Source organism: Mustelus asterias, chromosome 4 (genome assembly GCF_964213995.1).
Source record: "Mustelus asterias chromosome 4, sMusAst1.hap1.1, whole genome shotgun sequence".
NCBI classification, from domain to species: domain Eukaryota; kingdom Metazoa; phylum Chordata; class Chondrichthyes; order Carcharhiniformes; family Triakidae; genus Mustelus; species Mustelus asterias.
Window position 1 is genome coordinate 132,008,542 of NC_135804.1, and position 17,145 is coordinate 132,025,686.

The following is a 17,145-nucleotide window of genomic DNA, read 5'->3' on the forward strand; positions in this document are numbered from 1 at the left end:
CAATTCTTTTAGTTCATGTCCAAATGAAGCAATTCTCACGTCAATACCTGCAAATCACTCCTTTTTTCATTATACACCGTCTGGGAAAAGGAAGAGAATATAACTCCAGGGATGCGAGTTGGTTGTGTGACAATACTGTGCCTTTAAGAAATGTATCTTAGTCATGTTTCTGTGCTGAATGTGTTTAATAGTTCTTTCCTTTTTATCGGTGTGTTGTGTCCGGATCCAGCAGCACTCTATCGTTACTGCAGCAACATAATTGATCTTAATTGATACAATGTTTGTTCTGATCTGGATTAATGAAAGGTTCTGATGTTTTGTGTTTTCTCCTGGGATGTTGCTGAGTGGGGTTTTACTGGGTCATATGACTGGGTACAGCTAGGCTTTCACAGAGAACAGCCTGCTTTTGGGATTTTTAGAAAGAAATCTCACAAATTTGATTGGGTTTTTTGAAGGGGTAACCAAGAAGGTAGATGAGGGCAGTGCAGTTGATGTTGTCTCCTTGGACTTTAGCAAGGTCTTTGACAAGGTACCGCTTGATAGGTTGTTGCATAAGGTTAAATCTCATGGGATCCATGATGAGGTATCTAAATGGATACAAAATTGGCTTCTTCACAGAAGCCAGAGGGTGGTTGTGGTGGATTGTTTTTCAAACTGGAGGCCTATGACCAGTGGTGTGCCTCAGGGGTCAGTGCTGGGTCCACTGTTATTTATCATTTATATTAATAATAAGCATAGCCAATACACCTCATCAGCATGTCTTTCGGAGAATGGGAGGAAACCGGAGCATCCGGAGGAAACCCAGGCAGACCTGGGGAGAATGTGCAGACTCCGCACAGACAGTGACCCAAGCCGGGAATCGACCCCAGGTCCTGGTGCTGTAAGGCAGCAGTGCTAAGCACTGTGCCACCATGCTGCCCACAATGAATGGGGCTTAGGTGCATTTAGGATACGAGCCTTGATTTAATATAAGGCAAACATGGCTTCGTGGCATGGTGAAAACTGACTGTTAGTGGTGAAATTTATAAATGGGGTGAAATCTGGAAGCCAAGCCTGGAATTTCACCCATTCACGAACATATTTTGCTGTTATCAGTTTAATCCTAAATTTCCTGAGATCCCATGAATGTACATTGGATCATTGAATTCAATATTAGGAACCAGATTATGAGGAAATTGCAGCATCTGCATCATTAATTCATTCTTTCAATGTGAAAATAAAAGTTTTAAGCAATCTAACTATCATTCACACACATTAGGCTCACTAAACGTAATCATTGGATCTTTCCAATTGTTAATGTGTTTTAGTCTGATGTCAATGAAATGCATTGTAAGAAACAGAAAATGTCAAATACGTCTGAGTGAGGAGGAAGGTAAGAAAAATCACTTTTCAGAAATCACATTGGAACACCAGAATTGTAGCTTTGTTCTCTGTTATGCCTTAAATTCCGGGCATAGTTTTACACCCATTTAGAATCAGTACAAATGCTAGAAAATCCTCTTCAGGATGAAGTCAAGGTCATCATAATGGGTCATGATGCAGTTGGCTAGAAGGTATTGGTAGACAAGCATGGAAGATAAAGGAAATGTGGGTGTAGCATCATTGATTATGTATATGACACACTTGCACCCAAGCTCGCAGTACAAAGGAAATTTGCATTCCCGAATGTGTATGCCTGGAGTGAGAGCAGAAAATGCTGGGAAAAAAACATCAGCAGGTCAAGCAGCATCTGTAGAGAAAGAAAGTTAAAATTTTGCATCCGTTTGACTCTTCTTCAGAGCTAAAGAGAACTCTGAACAAGAGTCATGTGAACTTGAGGGCGACAATCTTAGTAACAGCATTCTAAATAGGGAACAGCATGAAATGGGACAGGATCATGTGCATTTTTTGAGCCAGCTTTCAGACAAGGTCTTATGGCACTTCATGCCAAAAAAGAGGCAAAGTGTGATTCACGTCAGTAGGGGGAGTAGGTGGAGTCTATTCTCACTCGAAAGCCGGCTGCTCAAACTAGAGAGTGCTATTGCACATGCACAGCTCTTTCAATGTTCAGTGCAACAGAACAGAGAGATCTATCAGCCCCCCCACCTCGTGGATATCACCACCCGATCACTGGTCTCCTGGCTGATTGCCCCCCGCTCCCTCAATACCATCCTAATACACCCTCCCACCCCAGCCAATTGCCGCCCCGATGCCTACTCCAGCCAATCGCCCCTCCCACCCCCAGAAGATCATCCCACCAACCCCTCCACCCCCCGGCCTAGTCAATCACCGCCCCAGTCAATCCCTGATTGCAGAGTGCACAGCCTTTCCTTAGGCCCCATCTCGTCCCCATAGGTCCCACCCTATCATGGCCACACCCAGGGGGTACTGCCTGCCCCTGCCCTCGACCACTCAGGAGGGCCTCAATAGCCTCTGGTCGCACTGGTGAGACCATCACGTCAGGTCCCTATTGCTGGGGACCATCCGTGATCCTCGTCGCTGAGAACCTCCACCGGCCCCCGAAATGTTAACTCTGGTTTCTCGCCCCACAGATGCTGCCAGACCTGCTGAGTTTTTCCAGCACTTTCTGTTTTTCATTCACATTTCCAGCATCCGCAGTGTTTTGCTTTTATACATGCGTATGCCTGAAATTGCTCAGTCCAGTATTTTCACAAAGGTTTTCAGTCATCTCAGATAAACAAGGTTAATCTACTCCACTAAAACAGGAGGGAGAGAGCTTTCAGACAAACAATTTAAATCTTCATGTGTATAATGCCACTGCATCATTTCAAAAACACTGAATGATTTGTTGTGAATTGCTTTGTCCTGGGTATAACTCAATAGAATAATATTATCGTCAAAATTTAAAATGTTAGATTTCATTTAAAGCGCACGGCATTTGACAATTCTCCATGAATACTTATGTTCCATTATCCATTTCCATTGAATTTATCTTCAAAAACTCCGGAGGGTGAGATCCATTTGGGGTTTTGAATTTCTCTGCAATCGAAGTCATGGTTTTGAAATCATGAGGGGGTGGGACAGATAGGGAGAAACTGCGCCCATTCTTAAAAAGATCAAGAATGACAGGACACAGATTTCAAGAGATTTACCTAAAAAAGCAAACATGACTTTTTCACACAGTCAGTGGTTGGGGTCTGGAATGTTCTGCCTGGAAGTGTGGTGGAGGCAGGTTCAATTGAGGCATTCAAGAGGGCATTATATGTTTTTTTTATTCATTCATGGGGCATGGGCGCCGCTGGCTGGCCAGTATTTTATTGCCCATCCCCACTTACCCAAGAGCCGTTGTGAGTCAACCACATTGCTGTGGTTCTGGAATGACATGTAGGCCAGACCAGATAAGGACGGCTGATTTCCTTCCCTAAAGGACATTAGTGAACCACTTGAATAGAAACAATGTGGAGGGGCATGGGGAACTGGCAGGAGAATGGTACTAAGTCACGGTGCTCGCTTGGAGAGTGGGTGCAGACACGATGGGCCAAATGGCCTCCTTCTGCACCGTAACAATGCGGCGATGCAACATTGCTTTACTTGTGAAGAATAAACGTGATATCAACTCTCATGAAATGGTCCGAATTGAAAATTCTGTTTACTGAACTTGTTTGTGTATAATTAGATTTTTTAAAATCATGAATTGATAATGTGCTAATATAATATTCAAATCCAAATGATTGAAAATGCACCTCTTTCAGTGGGTCGCAAAAGTTATTTGATGGCGTCTGGAGCTGGCTCAAAGGTTCAATTAACCTCCTTCTGTGCTGCACTGCTGTGTGATAAAATTCATTAACCTCTTTATAAAAAATATGTTTGCGATTCCACCACTGCTGGCAAACGGAAGAAGGTATGCCACACTGTTCCTGAATTTTAAAATGAAACTTGGACAAAGCCTCAGTTAGCACTGTTCGATAAACCTTTGCATCTGCCATATCTGGGTGTGTTAAAGGAAATCGGCGGAGGAGACCTGGACTGGTGTACAATGTGCAGGTACAGAAGTGGAAAGCCGACCATGGTATGCAATGTCTGCAGTTTGCAGACATCTCCAAACACCATGGTATTCACATCTTATGCTAGACATGCACCTGAATAATTACATACTTGCCTATTGCTCCATCAGCTTGATTTCTGAAGCATGTTCAAAACCTCCAGAGGATTTTTCTTTGATTAAAAAGATCATAGACCCACGTGGCAGCATTAGGTCACAATGGCAAAATAAATAAGCCTGTCAGAAGAAGTGATGCAGAGGCCAGGTTTCAGTGTGTGTAATGCTGCAAGCCTGTTTATTGATATATTACACACAGCATCAAAAAAATTCCGTTTCAGGTACATTAAAGTTAATATTTTTGATGAACATTTCATGATAATCTTTTTAAAGTATACAGAGAGTTTGCATAAAATTGAAGTACAGATTGTGAAGACAGTGCCCTGACCCAGCTCCCAAATGTAACATGCCCCATTTAGCGAACAGTAGCAAATTGTTCTCTAATGCATTCATTACAGCAACGGATGAATCGTGGATGAAAATGGGGAGCTGCTTCCTTGAGGAATTAGATCAAATGAGCAGCATAAATACAAAGTCAACAGTTTGCTTCTTACAACTCATTATGTGCATGTGTCTGTGTATGAGAGTGAGAGAGTGTGTGTGTAAGAGAGAGAGTGTGTGTATGTGTGAGAGTGGATGTTTGCATGTGTGAGAGTGTGCATGTGTGTGTTGTGTGTATGTGACAGTGGGTGTGTGAAAGTATGTGTGCTTGTGTGTGTGTGTGAGGGCATGTGTGTGTGAGAGAACATGCGTGTGTATGTGTGTGTGAGAGTGTGTGTGTTACGTGTATGTGAGAACGGGTGAGTGTGAAAGTGTGTGAAAGTGTGTGTGTGTGAGATCGTGAATGTATGTGTTTGTGTGTGTGTGAGAGCATGTGTGTGTATGTGCGTTTGTGAGACCAAGTATATGTGTGTGTGTGTGTGAGACCATGAGAGTGTGTGTGTGTGTAGGTTTGTGGATGAGGGTGTGAGTGTGTGTTTGTGTGTGTGGGTGAGAGTGTGAGTGTGTGTGAAATCGTGAGTGTGTATATGTGTGTGTGTGTGTGGGTGTGAGTGTGTGTGTGTGTGTGTGTGCACGTGTGTGTGAGTCTGAGTGTATGTGTGTTTGTGTGTGTGTGTGTGTGTATGAGTGTGTGTGTATGTATGTGAGTGTGTGTTTCTGTGCGTGCATGTGTGTGTGTTTGTGAGTGTGAGTGTGCGAATGTGTGTGTGTGTGTGTGAATGTGTGTGTGCGCAAATGTGTGTGTGTGTGCGTATATGTGTTTGTGAGTGTGTGTGCGCATATATGCGTGTGTGTGTGTGTGTGTGTGTGTGTGTGTGCGTTTTTGGGGTTTGATTGTCAATGGCAGATTCTTTGAGGATATGTGATTTCAATCAGAGGTGTCAGAAAGATTGAAGATTTGATTTATACCAGAACAATTAGCAGTGATTCTGCACAGTTTCTGATCACACTTTGCACCAGAAAATACACAGAATTTATTTTTCGTGCGGGTGAGGTGCTACGTGATATTTAATATCGCGAAAACTAAAATATATATTGAATGAACTGATGTAATCATTTAAATGTTGATCGTAAAATATTGGCAAGTATATATATCTTTCGTAAAAAAATTTCCATATTAGTTTTCTAAGATACAAATATTACATGGACATTTGCTTCATAAATAGGTTCATTTCACTGGGTTACCCGCAAGCCCACTCAAACAAGTTTAAGAATTTCCTTTTACAAAAAGCAATCTTGCACCTTCACTCTGCTTAAATGTTACGATTTATGTTACTCCAAAATTATCCCAGATATTGGCCAGCCAGAAATCATTCTCCGAGTGATCACTAAACCTTTTTAAATGCCTGGATCAATAATCATATTTTATGGCAATAAAATGCAAGGGGACACATTACTCTGGCGCAATAAATTATTCATCAGGAGAATATGGGCTTCATTAAAGTTTGGACCTTTCCTCGTGCTAAAAGGTAGTCTTTTGTTTAACCCATTCGCAACATTGCTCCCCCTATCAATTGGTTGTACTGAGTGGGTCTGTACTCGGAACATTAGAGATCTCTTCCTGCCTGGCCACAGACAGTTTGCTAATGCCAGCAATTGTTGCCAGTAACTGAATGAAATCTGTTTTCTTGTGGCATGTTCAAATCCAACCCCATTAAAAAAAAACTGGGCCACTCCCTAGCATGCACGTGGGAAGAACTCTAAATGTCTGGCAAAATCAGTGAGCCCCTCTCTGCCATGCAACTCAGCACAGACTAATAGACGGTGTTCATCTTTAATCCCAGGAGACACCTGTTTAACCAAATGCTGTACAATTAATAAAACCAGCACATGCCACGCCAGCTAATGCACACTGATATACATGAGTGGCAGAACTCTGGGGATGAATTAGATTGGAAAGCATAAGACAGTTCTCATAACAGTGGATTGTTAGTTTAAAAAAAAGATTGCAAACATTTCACAAAAATCAAATTATCCTAAGGCTGAACTTGAGCCCCAGATAGATTTAAAGGTAGAAAATGCTGGAAATACTCAGCAGATCTGGCAGAATCCGTGGAGAGAAGTTTCAGAATTTTGTCAGAATTGAGAAACGCTTGAAATATAACAGGTTTTAAGGAAGTAAAAGGTGCAAAGATGTGGTAGGATGGAGGGCAGGGGAGATTAAATAACATAGGGCGGAAACTTATGACTGTTCACGCCGGCTGGGATTTTCCGATCCCGCTGCAGTGGATGGAGATTTGGCTGAGCGCCAAATTCTCCATCCTCGCTGGAGCAGCAGTGGGGTGTGAACACCCCATAAGGTCAGATGGTATAAAGTCAAAAGGGTGGTAATGGAACAACATAGGGCGGAAACTTATGACTGTTCACGCCGGCTGGGATTTTCCGATCCCGCTGCAGTGGATGGAGATTTGGCTGAGCGCCAAATTCTCCATCCTCGCTGGAGCAGCAGTGGGGTGTGAACACCCCATAAGGTCAGATGGTATAAAGTCAAAAGTCCAGAGGGGGTGTGGATGGCAGGATAGCAGTGGTTAGAATGCAAAGTAAAGGAATAAAAGAAATAGAAAAACTGACCAACAATATAAATGGGAGCAGAGGTTATGATCTAAAATTGTTGAGTTAAATGTTGAGTCCAGAAGGCTGTAAAGTCCCCAGCTGAAAAATGGAGGCACTGATTCTTGAGTTTGCACAGAGCTTCTTAGAAACACTGTAATAAGTCAAGGTCAGGAAGGTCAGAGTGGGAATAAGGTGATGAACTGAGATAGCTAGCGACAGGAAGCTCAGGGTCGTGTGTGTAGACTGAACGAAGATCTTCCTCAAAATGTAACCCAGTTGCCTTTGGTCTCTCCAATGTAGAGGAGACCCCCGTCATGATCAGTCAATACAATAAATCAAATTGTGTGGAGTGCAAGGAAATTGCTGATTCACTTGGTAGAGTCCCTTTGAAATGTTGAAAGGTGAAAGGAAAATCTATCTGGTGGCGGCAGAAATGGAAGAGGAGAGATAATTATTGTGTTTTTTTAAAAGTATGGCACTAATATATAGGTGGCATGGTGGCACAGTAGTTAGTATTGCTGCCTCACAGCGCCAGGGACCTGGGCTCGATTCCCAGCTTGAGTCACTGTCTGTGCAGAGTTTACACATTCTCCCCATGTCAGCGTGGGTTTCCTCCAGTGCTCCGGTTTCCTCACACAGTCCGAGCGACGTGCTGGTTAGGTGCATTGATCCGAACAGGTGTGGCGACTCGGGGATTTTCACAGTAACTTCATTACAGTGTTAATGTAAGCCTTACTTGTGACACTAATAAATAAATAAACTTTTAATATCCTTCATGTTTTACCGCAACCAAAAAACCCAAAAGGGCACAGAACATAAATGCTGGAAAGATTAGCTTTGTGAAAGCATCATCTTCAAGTTTGCTGATTCCAACCTCAACTTGTGCTTAATGATTGTGAACAGAGGACTTTTTTACCCCGGAATAACAAAATCCTGATTAAAAATTTGCCAGTTCCCTTTCTCATCATTAACAAACGCAGAAACAAGCCCCTATAAATCACAGCATTGCGGAACTTGACATTTCAAAGCAGCTTGATTGAAAAGAAGACTTGCTAATGACCTAATTTTATTTTTAAAATAAACTGATTCCGGCCAGGTTCTTGTACAATACATTTCGTAACTCACTGAAGGCAACCTACATGGAACAGAAATACTTTGCTCATTTGTAGGTAATTGGGTTAGGAAGCATGCACGGGGTGGCAACAAATGGGAACTGTAATTTTATTTGGAAGAGTTAAGCTCTTTTCAGAATCTCTGGTTGCAGATGGCATTACACATGTCCCAGAATGTGTTATTAGTGCAAAAGTAATCTTTAAACTGAGCGGCATTGAATTTTAACCAACGCATACTTCCATGTCTTTTCCTAAACCACGATGGTACAAGTTATCGCTAAAACATTTAGCAAGATACAGCAGATGCTGGTAATCTAAAACAGAAACAGAAAATTGCTGGAACCCCCTCAGCAGGTCAGATATATTGAGCGGGATTTTCTGCACATCCTGCTGTGTGTTTTGCGGCAGCCATTGGCGGGGCGGCGGGATCTTCTGGTCCCGCTGTTGACAATGCAGGTTTCCTGTTGAGTGCACCCCTCGCCGCCGAGAAACCAGTGGCAAGGGTGCGCCGGCCGTCAGCGGGACTGGAAGATCCCGCCAGCTCAAACGGCTGGAAAATTCCTGCCAATATCTGTGGAGAGAGAGCAGAACTTGTTTCAATCTGACTGAAGATCATCGATGCTGAAATGTTAACTCTTATATTTTGCGAGTACCAGATGTCTCTTTCCATCGTTTTCCTATTTTATTTCAGGTTATTGCTGGTGATGTTAACAGACAGAGGCATTCCTTAGGAATTAACCCACTTCAGATAACTGGGTTAATGTCTCTGATAGAATAGAGGAACATCACACAGACAAAGCCAGGCAGATGTTCAACTTTTTGCTGCCTTGGTAGATTTCAACCAAAATTACACTCACATTTCTGCACTCACTGACCTACATTTAGGGGCATTGAGTTTAAAAATTGGCAAGTCATGTTGCAACTTTATAGAACCTTAGTTAGGCCACACTTGGAATATAGTGTTCAATTCTGGTCGCCACACTACCAGGAGGATGTAGCAGCTTTGGAGAGGGTACAGAAAAGATTTACCAGGATGTTGCCTGGTATGGAGGGCATTAGCTATGAGGAGAGGTTGGAGAAACTTGGTTTGTTCTCACTGGAACAATGGAGGCTGATAGAAGTCACTTTGATAAGGTTTTACTATAGGCCCCCAAATAGTCGGCGGGAAATTGAGAAGCAAATATGTAAGGAGATTACAGACAGCTCCAAGGAAAATAGGGTGGTAATAGTCAGGGATTTTAACTTTCCCAACATTGACTGGGACAGCCATAGTATGAGAGGCTTGGATGGAGAGAAATTTGTTGAGTGTATTCAAGAGCAATTTCTCATTCAATATGTGGGTGGCCTGACAAGAGAAGGGGCAAAACCTGACCTCCTCTTGGGAAATAAGGAAGGGCAGGTGACAGAAGTGTTAGTGAGGGATCATTTTGGGACCAGTGACTATAATTCCATTAGTTTTAAGATTGCTATGGAGAACAATAGGTCTGGCCCAAAAATTAAAACTCTAAATTGGGGCAAGGCCAATTTTGGTGGAATCAGGCAGGAACTGTCAACAGTTAATTGTGAGAGTCTGTGGGAAGACAAAGACATCAGGTAAGTGGAAGGCTTTCAAAAGTGTGTTAACCAGGGTTCTGGGTAAGCACATTCCTCTTAGAGTGAAGGACAATGCTGATAGAAGTAGGGAACCCTGGATGACTCGGGGATATTGAGGCCCTGGCCAAGAAGAAGAAGGAGGCAAATGACATGCATAGGCAGCTGGGATCAAGTGGATCCCTTGAAGAGAATAGGGGGTGTCGGAGTAGAGTTAAGAGAGAAATCAGGAGGACAAAAAGGGGACACAAGATTGTCTTGGCAGATCAGGCAAAGGAGAATCCAAAGAGCTTTTACAAATACATAAAGGGCAAAAGAGTAACGAGGGAGAGAGTAGGACTTCTTAAGGATTAACAAGGTCATCTATGTGCGGATCCACAAGAGATGGGTGAAATCCTAAATGAATATTTTTCATCAGTATTCACTGTTGAAAAAAGCATGGATGTTAAGGAACTTGGGGAAATAAATAGTGATGTCTTGAGGAGTGTACTTGTAACAGAGAAGGAGGTGCTGGAAGTCTTAAAGAGCATCAAGATAGATAAATCCCCGGGACCTGATGAAGTGTATTCCAGGACACTGTGGGAGGCAAAGGAGGAAATTGTGAGTCCCCTAGCAGAGATATTTGAATCATCGATAGTCACAGTTGAGGTGCCTGAAGACTGGAGGGTGGCAAATGTTGTATCTTTGTTTAAGAAGGGCTGCAGGGAAAAGCCTGGGAACTGCAAGCCAGTGAGCCTCACATCTGTAGTGGGTTAGTTGTCAGAAGGTATTTTGAGAGACAGGGTCCACAGGCATTTAGAGATGCAAGGACTGATTAGGGACAGTCAGCATGGCTTTGTGAGTGGAAAATCATGTCTCACAAATTTGATTGAGTTTTTTTAATGGGTAACCAAGAAGATAGATGAGGACAGTGCAGTTGATGTTGTCTACATGGACTTTAGCAAGGCCTTTGACAAGGTACCACATGGTAGGTTGTTGCATAAGATTAAATCTCACGGGACCCAGGGTTAGCTAGCCAAATGGATACAAAATTGACTTGATGACAGAAGACAGGGTGGTTGTAGAGGGTTGTCTTTCAAACTGGAGCTCTTTGACCAGTGGTGTTCCTCAGGGATCGGTGCTGGGTCCACTGTTATTTGTCATTTATATTAATGATTTGGATGAGAATTTAGTAGGCATGGTTCGTAAGTTTGCAGATGACACCAAGATTGGTGGCATAGTGGACAGTAAAGAAGATTATCTAGGATTGTAATGGGATCTTGATCAATTGGGCCAGTGAGCTGACGAATGGCAGATGGAGTTTAGATAAATGCGAGGTGATGCATTTTGATTGATCGAACCAGGGCAGGACTTACTCAATTAATGGTCGGGCATTGGGGAGAGTTATAGGACAAAGAGATCTAGGGGTACATGTTCATAGCTCCTTGAAAGTGGAGTCACAGAGGGATAGAGTGGTGAAGAAGGCATTCGGCATGCTTGGTTTCATTGGTCAGAACATTGAATACAGGAATTGGGACGTCTTGTTGAAATTGTACAAGACATTGATAAGGCCACACTTGGAATACTGTGTACGGTTCTGGTCACCCAATTATAGAAAGGATATTATTAAACTGGAAATAGTGCAGAAAAGATTTACTAGGATGCTACCAGGGCTTGATGGTTTGAGCTATAAGGAGAGGCTGGACAGACTGGGCCTTTTTTTCTCTGGAGCGTAGGGGTGATCTTATAGAGGTCTATACAATAATGAGGGGCATAGATCAGCTAGATAGTGAATATCTTTCCCCAAAGGTCGGGGAATTTAAAACTAGAGGGCACAGGTTTAAGGTGAGAGGGGAGAGATACAAAAGGGTCCAGAAGGGCAATTTTTTACACAGAGGGTGGTGAGTGTCTGGAACAAGTTGCCAGAAGTAGTAGTAGAGGCGGGTACAATTTTGTCTTTTAAAAAGCAATTAGACAGTTACATGGGTAAGATGGGTATAGAGGGATTTTGGTCAAACGTGGGCAACTGGGACTAGCTTAGGGGTTAAAAAATGGGGCAGCATTAAGAAGTTGGGCCAAAGGGCCTGTTTCCATGCTGTGAACCTCTGTGACTCTCTGTCTCTATGATTCTACAAGATTATGAGGGGTATGGATAGAGCGGATAGTCAGAAGCTTTTTCCTAGGTGTAAGAGTCAATGACCAGGCGGCATAGTTTTAAGGTGTGAGGGCCAAGGTTTAAAGGAGAAGAACGAGGCAAGTTGTTTTTAAACAGAGGGTGGTGAGTGCCTGGAGCTCGCTGCTGGGGCAGGTAGTGGAAGCAGATATGATTTGACTTTTAAGGGGTATCTTGATAAATACATGAATGGGATGGGAATAGAGGGGTATGGTCCCAGAAGGGTAGGGGGTTTTAGTTAAGTCGGGCAGCACGGTCGGTGCAGGCTTGGAGGGCTGAAGGGCCTGTTCCTGTGCTGTAATTTTCTTTGTTCTTTGTTCTATATTGGCTTCTGGTCTGCTGGCTTTGCCTCTATTATAATATTATCATACTTATGTTCAAATGCCTACCTGGTCTTGCCTGCTGCCGATCAGTGTAACCTCCCCCAGTCCTACAATCCTTCCAATTGTGGCCTCTGGCACATCCCTGATTTAAATCATTCCGCCATTTGTCACCACATCTTCAGCTGCCTGGGCCCTGAGCTCCGGAATTCTTTCCCTGAATCCCACCTCTGAATATATCCCCTTTCTCCTTTAAGATGCTCTTTAAAATCTATCTCTCTGATGAAACCTTTGGTCGCCAAGCCTAAATCTTCTCTGCGTCTCCACATCAAATTTTTATCATGAAGTGCTGTAGGAGATGTTCCTACATGAAAGGAGCTACATGAATACAAGTTGCTGCTGCTGGTTTCTATAATGGGTGACTGATTTGCAACATCACATGTTACAACCTGGCATTGAATTGAAAACCTCCCCCAGTTCCATTAATATTGGGTAAGAGGCTCTTCCGGAGAGTCAGTGCAGACTTGATGGGTTGAATGGCCTCCCTCTGCACTGTAGGAACTCAATGGAATTCTAATGTTGCTTTATAGAATCATAGAATCCTACAGTGGAGAAGGAGGCTATTCGGCCCATTGAGTCTGCACCGACCACAATCCCACCCTGGCCCTATCCCCAAAACCCTATGCATTTACCCTAGCTAGTACCCCAGACACTCAGAGGCAATTTAGCATGGCCAATCCACCTAATCTGCACATCTTTGGAATGTGGGGGGAAACTGGAGCACCCGGAGGAAACCCACGCAAACACGGTGAAAATGTGCAAACTCTACACAGACAGTGACCCGCTGGGAATCGAAGCCGAGTCCCTGGCACTGTGAGGCAGCAGTGCTAACCACTGAGCCACCGTGCCGTCCAAACTTATTGATAAAACAGAATATAGGACTTAAAAAGTGACATGGAAATTTTATTTTTTAGGCTCAGTTTGCGTCACTCAAAGATAAAGCCCCATCGCAGACACAGCACACAGCTAAACAACATTTACATGCAAGCGATTTGCATCCCTTTATTTTCTTGAAGAATAATCAATGCCGTAATGTCTCTGAAATATGTTATTTTTCCTATTAAGTGCCATAAAACCATCACTGCACTATTATGGAATGTCATTGCAATAAAATTACCAGTTCCCCTTCTCCTGTCACAGACAATGACAATTCATGATAGATGCCCAGTAGTCCCAACACCTATCATATTATTTTGTATATTCACATAAGAGAAATTACGGAACAAAAATAAGGCCACTCAGCCCATTGTTCCTGTGTTTCCACTAGCTGGTCAACAACCTTCTTGCATCCCATTTTCTCTGCTTATTTTTATAATCTTTTTCAAGTTTCAATCTGGGTCCCTATAAAACAATGCAATAACTCTACCTGCAATGATTATATTCGGCAATCAGTCTTTCAACCTTACCTGATGGCAGCCATTGCAAGATATCTTTAACAGTACAGATACAGGAAGAGGCCATTCAGCCCCTCTCGCCTGTCCCTCTATTCAATTAGATCATGACTGATCTGTATCTTAACTCAATTTAGCTGTCCTTGTTCTGTTTATTTTCCAAATTCCTTCATACCCTTAATACTCTTGCTTAACAAGAATATTAAGATAACCCTTTATCACTGAAATGGCCATGATGGCCACTCACCTGATGAAGGAGCAGCGCTCCGAAAGCTCGTGATACCAAATAAACCTGTTGGACTATAACCTGGTGTTGTGAGACTTTTTACTGTGCCCACCCCAGTCGAATGCCGGCATCTCCACATCAGAACAAAAATCTAACACTCTCCGCTTTGAAATTTCCAATAGCTGTCCAATTTTGAGGGGTACGTTTTGGATTTATACAACCCCTGATGTGAAGAGGTATTGCCTTGGAAATGTCCAACTCTAGTTTTAAGATGAATATTCCCTTGCCGCAGCCGTATCCATCTTACACAACTCAGTTTATATCAGCTTTAAACTTCTCTACTCTCCACTTGCCTGGGTGAGCTATTGGAATGACTGGATATCAGAGTTGATTAACCCATTCACCCACCCCCTCACTCTCAAGTTCTGAACAATTCGAAGTGATGCTTCTTGTTGCTGAGGATGGTTATGCTTCAGTTTCATAGAATCCTGACAGTGCAGAAGGAGGCCCACTGAATCTGCACGACTACAATCCCACCCAAGCCTTATCCCTGTAACCCCACACATTTACCCTGCGAATCCCCCTGACACCAAGGGTCAATTTAGCACGGCCAATCAACCTAACCCACATATCTTTGGACTGTGGGAGGAAACCGGAGCTCCCAGAGGAAACCCACGCAGACACGGGGAGAATGTGCAAACTCCACATAGGCAGTTTGCATTTGTAACACATGACACATGCCAATACTTGATCAAAAGAATTAGAGCAACATTACTGTTATGCTCTGGGTAGAAGGGCCATCTCCAGGTGATGATGCCAAATGGCTGCGCCCTAGGTACCATCATGCCAGTCAATGTGACACGGACACATGTGGTCCCTTCGTCAGCCCACCCTACTGCAAGGGCTTATGAATGGGATAGTCCCAGACCTTCTCTAGCTGAATACCTCTACTCCTTATCCTCAGGGAATCCCTTCTTTTGCTTTCTTTACAGAGCACAGCCTTAGGAGACCAGTTTAACCCAATTATCAATTTGCTATTACTTGATCAGCCCAGTTACAAAAGATGACCAGTTGAAAGTTGCAGGATCTCTGATTTTCTACACTCAGAACTCTATCAGTTGATAAACATTACTGTGTCAAGATTGATTAAAAGATGGTAGCCTTGGCTCCATCTACATCAGGGCCTGGGACTCTGCTGGGATATTAATCTTTCAGTCCCCACACTGAAGGTTCTTTCCATGCTCTGCTTGAATTTCTGCTGATTTCTGATGGGATTTTTCTCATTTGACTCCTTTCACACCTTATTGGCCAATAAAACATTTGCTCAATCAAGGCCCAAACCACCATTTTCCATCAAGTCACCTCTCATTAACCACATTTACACAGAACATATTATACACAGGAATAAAAATATAGTTCAGCATTACCATATCACATCTCGTGAAGTCTCTAATTGACAATCAGACAGTCGCAGTATTTAAGTTCGCTCCTGGTAAGCCGATGTAGACATTTCCCAGAATTCTTACAGAATGCAACTCCAGACAACATTCAAGAAGTCAGAAAAAAGCAGCCCACTTGATCATGGTCCATTCATCTCCTTCAACAATCGCTCCCTCCAATCACAGACTCACACAGGCAACATTGTTTACCATCTACATGACCAAGGCTTCTTTGACAACACCTTCCAAGCATGAAATCTCTACCACCTGGAAGCACAATGGCAGCAACCACCACCAACAGTTTACCCTCCAAGTTACGCACCATCCTCAAACTATATCATCCATTTCATCATCATCAAAATTCTGGGATTCCCAACAGCACGGTGTGTGTGTACCTTTCACCACAGAGCAATTCAGGAAGGTGGCTCACCCTCAACTTCTCAAGGTCAATCAGAACTGGGCAAGGAATGCTGATCTTGCCAGTGGCATTCGCATCCCATGAATAAAATTAATAAAAGCAACTTTAGTCTACAAAAGCTGTCCTTGTAATATAATCCATTTGGTGTATCATTCTGGGGAATTGGCACTGTAGATAGTCAGCATCTTTTCCCAAAGGTAGGGGAGTCTAAAACTAGAGGGCATAGGTTTAAGGTGAGAGGGGAGAGATACAAAAGGGTCCTGCGGGGCAATTTTTTCACACAGAGGGTTGTGAGTATCTGGAACGAGCTGCCAGAGGCAGTAGCAGAGGCGGGTGCAATTTTATCTTTTAAAAAACACTTAGACAGTTACATGGATAAGATGGGTACAGAGGAATATGGGCCAAATGCGGGCAATTGGGACCAGCTTAGTGGTGAAAACTGGGCGGCATGGAAAGTTGGGCCGAAGGGGCTGTTTCCATGCTGTAAACCTCTATGACCTCCTCCAATGCCAATTGATTCTTCCTGAAGTATGCTGTCCAAAGCTGAAATGCAATGTTCCAGTTCGGCTCTCCCCAGAGGACTGGCAGCATTCTGTCACCATGCGATGTCAATGTTGTAGTTGTTTCTTGCAGGAATGATTGAAGCAAGCAATGGTGTGTCAGGCAGGGTATTCCCTAAGGAGATTTTCATAATAAATTCACAGGATTGCAAAATTGTTATGGCCCAGCAGGAAACCATTTGGCCCACGGTGTTTGTCCTGGTTCTCCAAATGAGCGTTTGTTGGCGATTTAGTAGTTTTGTTTTCCTTGCACATCACAACATACCCGGCTTTATTCAGGCACCATTACCTGGAAGTTCCCTTCCTCACATCATCGTGACTTGAAACTACATTGTCGTTCATTCACTGTCGCTGCGTCAAAATCCTGGAACTCCCTCCCTAACAGCATTCTGGGTGTACCTGCCTCTCCTGAACTGCAGCTCACCACCACCTTCTCGAGAGTAGCTGGGAATGGGCAATGGATGCTGGCCCAGCCCAGCGATGCCCACATCCCTTGGATGAAACAAAAAAACAAACTGCCAATGTGATGGCAAAATGCCAAGACCGTCTCTGAAAATCAAATTTCTGTTATCACTCTGCAAAGGGGCAGAAAAATATTGGGCTCTCAAACTTGTTCCCTCTTCATAGATGTAATAATGGAAATGCATTCATGCTAAGAATTAGATACTGTAAAAGTGTACTGTCTATTGAGCGCATGTTGCTTAAAGCTTGGAATTTTCAATTAACTTCGGGTGTACAATTTTCTCTTAAACTGTTTTTCTGCCTACAACTATTAGTATTTTTC